This window comes from Lipotes vexillifer, unplaced genomic scaffold, assembly GCF_000442215.2.
Source record: "Lipotes vexillifer unplaced genomic scaffold, Lipotes_vexillifer_v1.1 scaffold462, whole genome shotgun sequence".
NCBI classification, from domain to species: Eukaryota; Metazoa; Chordata; class Mammalia; order Artiodactyla; family Lipotidae; genus Lipotes; species Lipotes vexillifer.
The window spans coordinates 1,629,430-1,644,995 of record NW_006770402.1 but is presented as its reverse complement, the minus strand read 5'-3'; the positions used below and the strand labels follow the sequence as shown (position 1 = coordinate 1,644,995).

Here is a 15,566-nt window from a genome sequence, read left to right as displayed (position 1 = left end):
AGTGAGGTGGATGGATCTAGAGTCTGTCATACAGAGTGAAGTAAGTTAGAAAGAGAATAACAAATACCATACGCTAACACATATGTATAGAATGTAAAGAAAAGAAAAAAAGGTTCTGAAGAACCTAGGGGCAGGACAGGAATAAAGACGCAGACGTAGAGAATGGACTTGAGGACACAGGGAGTGGGAAGGGTAAGCTGGGACAAAGTGAGAGAGTGGCATGGACATATATACACTACCAAATGTAAAATAGATAGCTAGTGGGAAGCAGCCGCATAGCACATGGAGATCAGCTTGGTGCTTTGTGACCACCTAGTGGGGTGGGATTGGGAGGGTGGGAGGGAGACACAAGAGGGAGGAGATATGGGGATATATGTATAACTGATTCACTTTGTTATAAAGCAGAAAGTAACACACCATTGTAAAGCAATTATACTCCAATAAAGATGTTTGAAAAAAATAAAAACCACACTCCCTTAGAAAAGGCAACAAACTCCTGTTTTCAGTTCTGAGCAACACTTTTTGAGATCAATATAATCAAGGTGGACTAGTTCAAAGATTGAAACTTGAAAGGATTGGGGTCTAGAAACCATGAAAAAAGAACCTGGAGTCATTAGCAGGACAAGATAATTCAGCGCCTGTTATTCCCATCATGCTTTGCACATCCTAGATACCCGGTTGTGAGCTCTGTAACCAACCTGTCTCCAGGGTAATTCTAACACACAGTCATTAAACTAGTGGGCCTCACCATTTCATCCTAATTCTACAATTCCACAATTCTCTTCCATTTTCTACCCCTAATCCTCCATTCAGATTTAAACTGTTCTTTTATCTCTGCACCCTCTTTTAACATTCTTTAGATCTTAGTAACTCAAGAGCCCCCTCTTTTAGAACCTTCATCCTACCCCTAAATATGATTCTTTTGTTAAAATATATTCCAATATGTAATTTCTAGATTCAAAAAATAAAAAAAGAAGATGCCTTCTAAGCTACCATGGAGTGAGCTTCCTTTAATTATTTCTCTGTAGCTTTAATGTGTTAATTTACACTGTGATTCTAGAGGATGAGGGGAAAGAGGGTAGTGACAGCCTGTTATTTTGTGTCTTAACAAACTTACTTGGTGATGGATGGACTCTTTCCTCCGCCCCCCTCAAATATGGTGTATGGCTAATATTCCATAGAACATACTTTGAGAAATGTTGCTCTACAGAATTCTACAAGCTAATGTACTTCTTTTACGTTAAACTTCTTTCTCCTAGTTTTTGTGACAATAGCTTTTTTTCCCTGGATTCTGGATTAGTTAGCACCTTTCAATTTTGACAAATCTTCTCCATATGTATCTCCATCCTGTTTTCCAAATTTTTATCTATCTTTTTTATTTGGTGTGTTTCAGATATTTGCACCACTCTCAAAATTCCAATTGTACCTCTCTACAAATGATTCTCAAATGTTTAGTTCATTCCTAAGTGGCAGCATAGTGGTTTGGTTGAGTGAAATGACTGTGAAGGAGTTCAAACTTCAGGTCTGCTTATTAGCTGTATGACCTTGGGTTTCAGTAGTATTTGCTCAGCAAGTTTTGAGAATTAAGTTAGAGTTAAAAAAACAAATGCCTCAAATACTTACTAAAAAAAGCTATTCGTTTTTTTTTTTTTTTTGGCTGCACTGCAGTGCATGCAGAATCTTAGTTCCCCGACCAGGGGTTGAACCCATGCCCCCAGAAGTGGAAGTGCGGAGTCTTAACCACTGGACTGCCAGGGAAGTCCCACTATTAGCTATTCTTTTTCTTTCCTAATCCATGCTCTTTTCTGGCCCTAAGGCTATCATCACTGCTGAGGGCTATAAATTTCAGCAGCGCCTCAAACTTTAGATGTTTAAGACTTGCTTCCAACCCCACTTCACTGAACTCTATACATCAACATTTCTTCATTTTCCTATTGTAAATAATGGCAATATTACCACTTGCACAATCACTATGCCTCAAAATCAGCTCTTGGTTGTTTTTTTTTCTCACCACATTTAAGAATTTGTTAGTTTCTGTCAAATTTTCTTTACCATGTCACCCCAATCTCATTTATCCCCATCACCATCACCGGCATATTAGTTCAGTTGGAATCACTCAGTGTCTAGACTGTGGAATTCATCTCCTTACCTATTCTTTCTGGAATCTAAGGCACCTGAATGCAACTGTCATAACATTTTCTAAAATTCTCTGATACATTTGTCTTCTTTTAAACTGGTATTTAAGGTAAGATCTGTTCTCTCTTGAATTAAAACTTGCTATTTTATTGTATACTATTCTCAAATTCAAAATCTGCTTGGGTTTTGGGGTAGTATTAAATTTCTTCTTTCATATTCCATTTTGTGGTACTTATGACACTTTGTCTAGCATTAGAGCTTTAGGGAAGTATTATTTCTTCCAATAGACTATAAGCACTGTGAATACAAATACAATGTCTTATTCACATCCATATCCTCTTAATAACTTTCCATAGTGTTTGGAAAATGACATGGCTTTTTGTGAATTTTTTATATACATTTTCATGGATTGACATATAATGTACAGCTTCTTTCTCCCTCACTGGTCATTTTCCCCTCAAGTAACTGTTTTCTTTTTAGAATTCCTACAATACCTTATCTAGCCCAAATGACAGATAGATAGATGATAGATAAATAGATCCTTGTTATCTGAGCACAGATCTAAACTTTCCTCTTAGACTGTAACTTCTTAAAAGCATGATTTATCCATAACACTTTCTTCCAAGTTAAGCAATTTTCAAGTAGCTCCTGAATAAACAAAATAGCATATTTTATTAGAAAATTCAATACATTCAACATTACTTATTCCTGTATAATTGCACAGATTTCTAGAAATTATTATGTGTTTAGGAACCATTGAACACGTGGTTAAGAGACAAGAGCAAAAACAGCCAATATACAATATTAGAAATAAAAATCCTAATGGGTTTTCTCTGTTCCCTGTCTTAAATCCCCTATTTCACATTCCACGGAGAGTGATTTTTTTAAAACCTAAAACATGCTTTAAGCCCTTCAACAAACTTAGACCAAGTCTAAAACCCTTTCCCTGGCCCACAGGCATTGCAGAGTCTGAACCCTGTGTCTTCCTCTCCACCCTGGTTCTATTTTGCTTCCTGCTGTACTCAGTGCATAGCATACCAGAGGGCCCAGAGTAGCCAGTTAATAAATGATTAGTGGAAAATGTTTTTTAAAATTAAAATTAAATATTATAATTGATTATATTTCTAAAAATTTTTATATTCTTCTGGAGTAACTCTGATATGCAACTTACTCCTTCTCACAGTTTTTCTTTTATTTTTAAATACACATTACATCACATTAGATTTCCCTCTTAAAATCACATTTGGAGAACACTTTTCTCCTTCACCCCATTCTTCCATCTGTAAAACTGAAGAAATTCTTCTCAGCTAGTGGCTCCATCACAGGGATGCTGCAAACATTAACAAGGTCATATTTAAAAGTGCTCAAGATGCCTTTGGATGAAAGATGTTACTAAGTATAAAGTACTACTACCATTTCTGATAGGATTATATTCTGAATGGGAAAGTATAAATGGGAGTCCCTAGAGGAAGAAGCACACTAATGGTTTAAGTGAGATGCTGAAGCCTCAAAATAAACTAATTTAAGTCAAAGCTCCAGAGTTAAAAAGAAAGTAACTTTAACTGGATTAAATAATGCCACCCATTGCAAAAGAACAGTCTGCCATTTACATAAGATATAATTTTAAAGTGGATTTTCTGGAAGTCTATGTAATATGCAATTATCTCAGTTTATAAGCAGGGGCTGGAATCAAAGATTGCAATACACTGTGACTGAATGAAGAATCACAAACCAAAATGAATATAATACTTAATCACATATTTTTTTAAGATAATCTCACATACTACTAAAATTTCTGTAAATAATTTATTTAACGTATAATTAGTGGAATTTTAGAACTAAGTATTTGAGAATGTCACAAGAACTTGAATGTGTGTAACCTCTTTTCACTCTGTAAGGTCAGTGACCAACTATTTTTTCACTTTTGGCCTCAGCTTTTTATCCAGTACCTGGCATATAGCACTGAAGCTCAATAAATGTTTTTTGAATAAATCATAAAATTCACAATCATTAATATTTTATAACTTTGTATAGCCAAATAAGTTTTGATACTAGTGCCTCAAAGGAAGAGTCAGAAATCCAACAGAGAAAATTAAGATGAGTGATATTCTCCTCTATGGCTCCCGATTCCTAATGGTGGGAAGCCCCTTGAATAGTATTTAGTAATTCTAAACATTACTCCATAGCTGAGAGATAATGGTATAGATCAGAATGATCTACTCTAGTCCAATAATCTCTCTTGGCCTTCATGTGGCAGAAATTTCTCTGTGGTTAAGAGATGAATAAAACAGACTAACTTGAGATTAGTAAATGAGGTTCCATGCTAACAGCATAGAACTGGTGCAAAAGCTCTGTGGGTTTCCAAAGTGGGCACCGGTTCAAGTTCAGAGACACAGCAAAGTTCCCTACGCATAACCACAGTATGCTACAATTATTAGGCCAGCTCCTGGAGAATTCAGAAATGGACAGAATACAGTTGATAGTGTTTTCTTGGAAACATCTGTCACTTACACCACATGTATAGGGTCCTCTGATGTTTCACTGAGCTTTTGGATGTTTCCACCTCTTTTTATCAATTTTCAAATAATATCAAATATGTTTGATTTAAAAAATTTTTGAGGCTTATCTTTTAATTCATTTCATAATGAGTATTTCTTCTATCTTGAAATCTTTGCTTATTTTTGTTTTTGAATATTTCTTTCTACTTCTATAGAACCTGGTACATGATAATTTTTATTTTATACATATAGCACTATAGCAGTCATTCGTGAATTTGTATTTTCTCACCTATTTGGAGATAAGCTTTTAAAGGATATTAAGGTTATTTTGTATTTAGTCTTCAGTTGATCATTGAAAAAATACTACTAAGTATCTTCTATATATTGAGCAATGTGATTCATAACAGGATATAAACATGGACAAGAAACATATAGCTCCTGACCACATGGGACCTGGTGAATATATCACTTAACATTTAGATAGAAGGCATTCAGTAAATATTTGTTGAAAGTATATGACAAAATTTTTTGTGTGGTTGGTGGGATTTTAAAATATAGCATCTGTTTCAATTAAAACTAAAATATAAGCTAGTAGGACTTCAAGTATCTTAATTAATTAAAATAATAAATCATCACTTAAATCCATGATAATAGTGATAGAAAACAAACAAAGTAAACCTGTAATGGAAAATAATTTGAAAAACAACAATGTAATTCAACTATGCTTCAATGAAAACTGATTAATTTGAAAAGGAAATAGAGGAGACCTTCAAGATGGCAGAAGACGCAGAGATCACCTTCCTCCCCACAAATACATCAGAAATACATCTACATGTGGAACAACTCCTACAGAACACCTACTGAACGCTGGCAGAAGACCTCAGACTTCCCAAAAGGCAAGAAACTGCCCACGTACCTGGGTAGGGCAAAAGAAAAAAGAAAAAACAGAGACCAAAGAATAGAGAGAGGACCTGCACCTCTGGGAAGGAGCTGTGAAGGAGGAAAAGTTTCCACACACTAGAAAGCCCCTTCACTGTGAGAGATGGGGGATGGCTGGTGGGGAAGCTTCAAAGCCACGGAGGAAAGCACAGCAACAGGGGTGCAGAGGGCAAAGCAGAGAGATTCCCACACAGAGGATCACTGTGGACCAGCATTCACCAGCCTGAGAGGCTTGTCTGCTCACCCACTGGGGCCCGTGGGGGCTGGGAGCTGAGGCTCAGGCTTCAGAGGTCAGATCCCAGGGAGAGGACTGGGGTTGGCTGAGTGAACACAGGCTTAAGGGTGCTAGTGCACCACAGCTAGCAGGGAGGGAGGCCAGGAAAAAGTCTAGACCTGCCTAAGAGGCAAGAGACCATTGATTCAGGGTGTGTGAGGAGATAGGATTCAGAGCACAGCCTACATGAGCTCCAGAGACGGGAGCGAGCCACAGCTATTAGCGCAGACACCAGAGACGAGCATGAGACGCTAAGGCTGCTGCTGCAGCCACCAAGAAGCCTGTGTGCGAGCACAGGTCACTAGCCACAGCTCCCCTCCCAGGAGCCTGTGCAGCCCGCCACTGCCAGGGTCCCATAATCCAGGGACAACTTCCCTGGGAGAACACACTCCCCTGGGAGAACTCAGGCTGTTGCAATGTCATGCCTGCCTCTGCCACCACAGGCTTGCCCCGCATTCCTTACCCCTCCCTCCCACCGGCCTGAGTGAGCCAGAGTCCCCTTATCAGCTGCTCCTTTAACACCTTCCTAACTGGGCTAAGAACAGAGGCTCTCAGGCAACCTACATGCAGAGGCGGAGCCAAATCCAAAGCTGAACCCCAGGAGTTGTGCGAACAAAGAAGAGGAACAGAAATATCTCCCAGCAGCCTCAGGGGCAGTGGATTAAACCTCCACAATCAACTTAATGTACCCTGCATCTGTGGAATACCAGAATAGACAATAAATCATCCCAAAATTGAGGCGGTAGACTTTGGGAGCAATGATATATACACTTTCTTCCTTTTTTCTTTTTGTGAGTGTGTACGTGTGTACTTCTTGGTGTGATATTGTCTGTAGAGCTTTGCTTTTACCATTTGACATAGGTTTCTCTAGTTTTGGGGGGGGGGGTTTGTTTTTTTAGTAGAGTTTTTAGCACTTGTTATAATTGGTGGATTTGTTTTTGGTTTGGTTGCTCTCTTCTTTCTTTTTATTACTTTCATAATTTTTTTGATTTTTAATAATTATTTTTTACTTTAATAACTTTATTTTATTTTATTATTTTAATTGTTTCTTTCTTTCTTTCTTCCTTTTCTTCTGAGCCGCGTGGCTGACAGGGTTTTGGTGCTCCGAGCGGATGTCAGGCCTGTGCCTCTGAGGTAGGAGAGCTGAGTTCAGGACATTGGTCCACCAGAGACCTCCTGGCTCCACATAATATCAAATGGTGAAAGCTATCCAAGAGATCTCCATCTCAACGATAAGACCCAGCTCCACTCAACGACCAGCAAGATACAGTGCTGGACACCCTATGCCAAACAACTAGCAAGACAGGAACACAACCCCACCCATTAGCAGAGAGGCTGCCTAAAATCATAATAAGGTCACAGACATTCCAAAAAACACCACCGGATGTGTACCTGCCCACCAGGAAGACAACATCCAGCCTCATCCAACAGAACACAGGCACTAGTCCCCTCCACCAGGAAGCTTACACAACCCACTGAACCAGCCTTAGCCACTGGGGGCAGACACCAAAAAAAAAAACAGGAACTACGATCCTGCGGCCTAAGAAAAGAAGACCCCAAGCACAGTAAGTTAAGCAAAATGAGAAGACAGAGAAACACACAGCAGATGAAGGAGCAAGATAAAAATGCACCAGACCTAACAAATGAAGAGGAAATAGGCAGTTTACCTGAAAAAGAATTCAGACTAATGATAGTAAACATGATCCAAATTCTTATATATAGAATGGAGAAAATACAAGAAACATTTAACAAGGACCTCGAAGAACTAAAGAGCAAATGAACAATGCTGAACAACACAGTAAATGAAATTAAAAAGTCTCTAGAAGGAATCAAGAGCAGTATAACAGCGGCACAAAAACAGATAAGTGACGTAGAAAATAAAATACTGGAAATAACTACCACAGAGCAGAATAAAGAAAAAAGAATGTAAAGAATTGAGGACAGCCTCAGAGACCTCTGGGACAACATTAACGCACCAACATTAGAATTATAGGGGTCCCAGAAGTAGAAGTGAAAAAGAAAGGGAATGACAAAATATTTGAAGAGATCATAATTGAAAACTTCCCTAATATGTGAAAGGAAATAGTTAATCAAGTCCAGGAAGTGCAATCTACAAAGCAATCTACAGGATAAATCCAAGGAGAAACATGCCAAGACGCATATTAATCAAACTATGAAAAATTAAATACAAAGAAAAAATATTAAAAGCAGCAAGGGAAAAACAACAAGTAACATACAAGGGAATCTCTATAAGGCTAACAGATGGTCTTTCAGCAGAAACTCTGCAAGCCAGAAGGGAGCGGCAGGACATATTTAAACTGATGAAAGGGAAAAACCTACAACCAAGGTTACTCTACTCAGCAAGGATCTCATTCACATTCGACGGAGAAATTAAAACTTTTACAAGCAAAAGCTAAGAGAATTCAGCGCCACCAAAACAGCTTTACAAGAAATGTTAAAGAAAGTTCTATACTGGACAGGTACATATAAAAGTATGGGATTAGATCACTCCCTAACACCATACACAAAAATAAGCTCAAAATGGATTAAAGACCTAAATGTAAGGCCAGAAACTATCAAACTCTTAGAGGAAAACATAGGCAGGACACTCTATGACATAAATCACAGCAAGACCCTTTTTGACCCACCTCCTAGAGAAATGGAAACAAAAACAAAACTAAACAAATGGGACCTAATGAAACTTCAAAGGTTTTGCACAGAAAAGGAAACCATAAACAAGACCAAAAGACAACCCTCAGAATGGGAAAAAATATTTGCAAATGAATCAACTGACAAAGGATTAATCTCCAAAATTTACAGGCAGCTCATGCAGCTCAATAACAAAAAAACAAACAACCCAATCCAAAAATGGGCAGAAGACCTAAACAGACATTTCTCCAAAGAAGATATATAGACTGCCAACAAACACATGAAAGAATGCTTAACATCATTAATCATTAGAGAAATGCAAATCAAAACTACAATGAGATATCATCTCATACCAGTCAGAATGGCCATCATCAAAAAATCTAAAAACAATAAATGCTGGAGAGGGTATGGAGAAAAGGGAACCCTCTTGCACTGTTGGTGGAAATGTAAATTGATACAGCCACTGTGGAGAACAGTATGGAGGTTCCTTAAAAAGCTACAAATAGAACTACCATATGACCCAGCAATCCCACTACTGGGCATATACCCTTAGAAAAGCATAATTCAATAAGAGTCATGTACCAAAATGTTCATGGCAGCTCTATTTACAATAGCCCAGAGATGGAAACAACCTAAGTGTCCATCATCGGATGAATGGATAAAGACGATGTGGCACATATATACAATGGAATATTACTCAGCCATAAAAAGAAAGGAAATTGAGCTATTTGTAATGAGGTGGATAGACCTAGAGTTTGTCATACAGAGTGAAGTAAGTCAGAAAGAGAAAGACAAATACCTTATGCTAACACATATATACGGAATTTAAGAAAAAAAAAAAATGTCATGAAGATCCTAGGGGTAAGACAGGAATAAAGACACAGACCTACTAGAGAATGGACTTGAGGATATGGGGAGGGGGAAGGGTAAGCTGTGAGAAAGTGAGAGAGAGCCATGGACATATATATACACGACCAAACGTAAGGTAGATAGCTAGTGGGAAGCAGCCGCATAGCACAGGGAGATCAGCTCGGTGCTTTGTGACCACCTAGAGGGGTGGGATAGGGAGGGTGTGAGGGAGGGAGACGCAAGGGAGAAGACATATGGGAACACATGTATATGCATAACTGATTCCCTTTGTTATAAAGCAGAAACTAACACACCATTTTAAAGCAATTATACTCCAATAAAGATGTAAAAAAACATAAATAAAATACAAAATAAATTAAAAAAAAACCCTGTCCTGGGAAGCACACTCCTTTCTGGAATAGGATATTCCCCCTGACTTTGTCGGTTCAAGTCAGATGTAGAGTCAGAAATCTACATGTAATAAATTTGAAGAAGAAATTCTACCCTCAAGAATTTACCACCAGACTCACATGTTTTGTTAGAGGGGTTTTTTTTTGTAATATTTATTATAAATGTAGTTAACGGCTATATTTAATGACTATATGCTACATTAGAAAGAAAACATGATAAGAGCCGGAATCTTATCCATCTTATTCACTGGTGCATGCTGACTGCTTAACATGGTACCTATATTAATTGCATACAAGATTCAACTGTTGAGTAAATTGTGTAATTTTTTTGAGTTAAACTAAAAACACAACATTGTTGAGGAAATAAAATGTTAATGCCTCAAATGTGGCCATACTTTTCATAAATTAAATTTCTATTTTTTTCTTCTTTGTATATGTCATCAGCATATTAAAAATGCAACAATACATTTTCAAAAGGGCTAGGCAGATGAGATGATTATATGATAGGTGCCTGGATTAGAAATAAAATGTAGAAGACATACTGTTTTGAAGTCATTATCATCTCTTGGTTCAGAAACAATTTTGTGAATTACATAATGTTTATACTTTTTGCTCAATATTTGAAGGAACAGAATACTACATATTACTAAGCCAGTTAGAAAATGAATATCATACTTAAAACTTGCAGATGTAATTCAAACTTTTAGCATTAGGAGACTCTAAGAAGTTATTAACTACCTTGAAAAAGAATTTGGACCTCCTGATTCTCTTCTAAGTAGACTCCAAGTGTATCTGCTTCATGTTACTGTAGATAGTCTCTATCAAATTTCACAATATGCTATTTAATATCAAGCTGAATGAGGATAATTATAATTTTTGTAACTTTCTGTTTGAATTAAAAAAAGTTAATAAAAAAAAACAGAAAGAGCCAATGCAAGAGGGACAGTTTGACTCTCCTTTCTGTCTCCCTAAAGCAGGAAATAAATCTCTCATATGACAGGTACACTCCCTGCATCTGGAAGTAGGACACTCTTATCACCAGAGATAGGGAATTTGGGGCCAAGAAGCCTGCGTAAACAAACCTTGTGTCTTCTTTAATTTACTATCCTAAGCCCAAACTCTGTTTAGATTCTTCACTGATTAAGCACCCAAAGGCTATCTTTCTTTGTCCTGTCCACTCTTCACAAATGTATTGTTTCTTTGTCTAAAAAATATAAAAGCTTCCTGCTTTGGCCACTTCTTAGGTCCTATATCTATGAGACCTCCATACACATAAATTAAAATGTGTTTCTTTTTCTCCTGTTTAAAAAAAAAAAAAATCAAGCTGAAGAAAGCTGACATGACCAGTCCTTTCTCGCCCAATTTTCGAAAATTTAATTAGACATTTGACTTCAAGAAGGCAATGTTAAAAACTAAATAAGCTTTATCCTTTCAACCTTATTGACTGACCAAAGTAACATGAAAACATCAATACTTCATCTGCAGTGAGAACTCATATTGCATGAACTTTGTCTCTGTCAAGGATATGACTACTTATGGAGGTGATGGAGCCAGACTTAAAATCAAATTACTCTGACGTGACAGCTTAATCTCAGACTTAATATAATCTTTATCCTACCACTTTGAACCTTCTTGGTGATTTAATAATACTCAATTTAAGGGTATAACATTATAAGCTTTAGGCATGCCAGTTAGAATTCTGGCATGCTAAATCTTTGGTTTGCCTAAAACTCTCATTAAAAATAGAATACATTTTGGTTGGAGCTAAAGTGATCCATTTCCTTTGAAGCTTTAGAAAAGTGAACATGGCAGTTTAAAGGTTAATATGGTTACTTTATGTAAGAAACTAAATAAACAGTGGTAATATTGAGTTAAAGTATGATAATAGAAGAGCACAAAACAAAAGGATACATTTTCTGTTATTATTCCAATTATTGCTTTTCTTTTCACAAAAGTGAAGATAATTAAGCCTCACAAGGCTAAGAATGAAAGAAAAAAAAAAACTGTCCTTAACTTTAAGTACTTTCATTCACGGATTTTGGCATGTAAAAGATAATATTTTCACATAAGTCAGAGGAAGAGCTTAGTAAAGGAGGAGATAGTAAATAGTCACAACTACTGCAGAGATATTGAAGAATAAGTTCTGAGAAAATAAAGTTTGACTCAAAAGAAAGTTTCAGATGGTTTTTGATAAAATGTTACCAGTAAGTCCGTGGAGGAAAAAGATGGCGAGGAGGTAGCTACTAAATGCTTAAGGAATATCATTAAGTTAAGAAACAAAAACAAAAAAAAAGCCCTCCCAGCCTTGTGTCACTACAGAAATTAGTTCACATGTGTAGTAGTCCCTCTGTTTCTGAGTAGTTCAAAGTTATTTTGGTTCTCTTGCCATAGGTATTTTGATTAAGGTAGTTGCACTACCTGTCACAGATACTTCTGAAGTTTATTTAATGAAAACTCTCCCAATCAACTGACTATACAGATTCATAGAACACATGCCTCAAACGTTAGCAAAGGCTAAGATTTGTCAGTGGTGTTGGGTCAGTCATTTTGGTGGAGAATTAAAAGTCACAGGTTCAATCCCATTCAGCTTGAAAGTGTCTCACTGCTGTTTGAAAAGTAAGATAACACAAATGATTCTTAGTAAACCAACCGAGATCATCTTACTGGTAAAGATCATTCATCTTATCACATATGAAGCAAAATAAAAATTTCCATCAGTAGGGGAATGACTGAATACATCATCTACATCAACCCATGAAATATTATAAAGCCCTTAAAAGGAATCAAAGTTATACCAGCTGACTCTGGCTAACTTCACAAGATATCATATAATGAGAAAAGCAAGGTGCATGTATGATACGATCCCATACACACACACCCAGACACACACATATATAAATCTATATTCATGTAAAAATCTCCAAAGGATACCTGAGTATAGGAAGAACTCTCAAGAACATACACTAAATTGCATGTTTATATATGTGTGTGTGCTTATTTATGTGTGTGTGTGTGTGTGTGTGTGTGTGTATATATATAACTTCCATCCTTGTAAAATCATGCATGTGTGTATATATGCATAAAGCAATGCCTAAAATAATGGTAATTACAAAGTTAGTTGAATTTATCTCCAGTTAAATAAATTGAAGTAAACTTTACTTTCATCTTCCTTTATATTTTTGTAATATTTTTATTATTTGATCATTTATTCTTTATTTATGTAACCAGAAAAAAAGACATTTTAGTGTAGAAGAAAAAAGGCAAGTGGATTGGTTTCAATTAATCCATCAGTTTTAAATCATCCATGGACTGCCCATTTTCTCCTAGATACTGATACTATGAGCATTCTGAAATTGTTGATACTCAATAATCAGGTAAACTTGGTCTTTAAGAAACAGAGCAATAGAACTTCACATGTGTTCTATACTGAATTGTACTCTTTTTAAAATAAAAATTCGTACTTTAATTAAAACAAACTTGTAGAAGGCTGAATAATGACCCCTCCTCAATTGTCCATGCCCTAATCCCCAGAATCTGTGAATGTTTTACCTTTCATCACAAAATGAACTTTTATGGATGTGATTAAGTTAAGGATTTGAGATATTAAGATAATCCTGAATCATCCAGGTGAGCCCATGATGAGTCTTTATGAAAGAGAGGCAAGAGATTCAATGTCAGAGAAGAGACCTGAGGACAGAAGTAGAGGTTAGAGTGATGTGCCTTGATGATGGATGAAGGGGTCACAAGCCATAGAATGCACATGGCTTTTAGAAGACAGAAAAGTCAAGGAATCAGATTCCTCCAAAAGGAACAGACTCCTACAAATACCCTTATTTTAGACTTCTGACCTCTACACCTGTAAGAGAATAAAATTATCACCATGTTGTGGTATAGTAGCAGTAGAAAACTAATGCAAAAGTTTAACAATTATTAACAGCAACAAAGCATTATAAATCAGATTCAGTTCAGAGCAAGACTTACAGAATCAGTGATAGTGATCACTCCACTCACTAACTGCAGTTTCTCTCCCTCCTTGTATTAACACAGGTTCGTACCAATGATTCCTACCTCCTGATAGAAATTGTTTTCAAGTCAAGCTAACTTCAGCACACACAACTCTAATTTTTAGGCATCAGGCTAGAGGGTAGTAAAATATTTTGTAAAAGGTAGCTGGTTAGGCTTCTCAATTCTCAGATAAGAAGATATTTTTAACAGCCTTTAACAAAATGAACAAAATCACATGAGTCAAAGGGACCTGTATTCAAATACCCACCCTCTCTCCCCACCCATCTACTAGGCATGGGAATTTGGACAAACTGGGGACTTAATTTATATTCTTGTGTTCCTTATTTTTAAAATGGGAATTATACAACATAAATAAACTGCTATGAGGATAAAATGATATTGGATACAAAGTATTTAGCATAGTGTTAGCACTTGGTACTTGCTCAGAGAACAGTATCTATTATTAGGGGGAAAAAAACCCTCATTTTTCTCCAGCAATTTTTCTTCTTTATATTTTAATTTTGACAAAGAGGAAGAAAATCAAGTAGAGGAGTTATAGTCTATTTTTATTAAACACTCTAAGATATTCTTTCTCAATCATTTCCTGGGCCGTCAGCTTCTAAGTCACTCCAGTTTCCACTCCAATCAGAGAACGAGCTGCTAAATGTTTAATGAACTATTTGCATCAAATGGTTACCTGGCAGCCATCACTAATATAAAATTGGACCTGAGTTTCTGTAAAAGTCTACAATCTACTGAAAGGATTCGAAGATAGATAAATGCTAGTCCATAACAGAATTTTAACTCTTAAAAACACAGCCAGGTGGGCTCTCAAGAGCCTAAATCGGGCGTGTGCAATATTATTTATAGCTTGGTATTCAGAATTTCATTATTTAGTGTTTTCAACAATAGGCTAAACACTCTATCCATATTATATGAAATACTAAAATAATAATAACAAACTTTTATTAAGCACTAATTACATGCCACAAACTATTTTAATTCTGTTGTGTGTATTAGTTATTTGAAGAGTCAAAATAACTTTGATGTAGTGCTTACATTGAAGAGGTAAATCATATTTCTAAAGCATTAGATTCATTTGGATATTTCTGGTACACAATGAGACTCTTCGTCTCTATTATCCATCAATGAGGCAAAAAAGATCCTGGCTTTCCATTACGTAGGTAAAATAAAATGGCCTTTGTAGGTTGGTCCCTATTAGCTCTGAATCTTGAGCACTTTTAGAACCAATGATAAATGGGATTTTTAGTGAACAGCTCCTCCAGTGTTCAAGCTACTGCCTGATGATGAAGATAAGCTATTTCAACATTTTAGAAAATACCATCTGATACCCCCAAGGAGCAGCAGCTGGTGAGATTCAGTCAAGTAATATATAACTCATCATAAACTCTTGAATTTTGTATTAGAAACAGTGTTAATCACAAATGTAGGCCGTCATTGATAAATGACAGAAGGATTGCCAGTCCTAAAGACAAAGAATAGCTTATGTTTTTCACTTTACACTTATCACTCATTCTTAAAAAGAATAACACATGCCATCTGTTGCAGGGCAGTCATTCATAATTCATGAGATCTGAGCTTGATATTTGAAAACATTTAATTTGAGTATTAGTGAGTGCATGATAAAGTAGAATCGGGAATTCTTAGAGCTTTGCTTTGATAATCTCCCCAATAATATTCTTTTACTAGGCAAGTATTTTTCTTGAAGTTAAGCCTTGATGAGTCTGGGTAGATAGCTCGATAAGTAACAGATCAGGATAAAACCAAAATATGGCCATAAGAACA

The 15,566-nt window shown here is 36.4% G+C and overlaps 1 protein-coding gene across 13 annotated transcripts in view; it reads right to left on the bottom strand.

Moving 5' to 3' along the window:
• Window positions 1-15,566, bottom strand: part of ADGRL3 (adhesion G protein-coupled receptor L3) — a 588,406-nt gene that overhangs the window by 375,831 nt on the left and 197,009 nt on the right. The gene's annotated exons all lie outside the window — the stretch shown is intronic.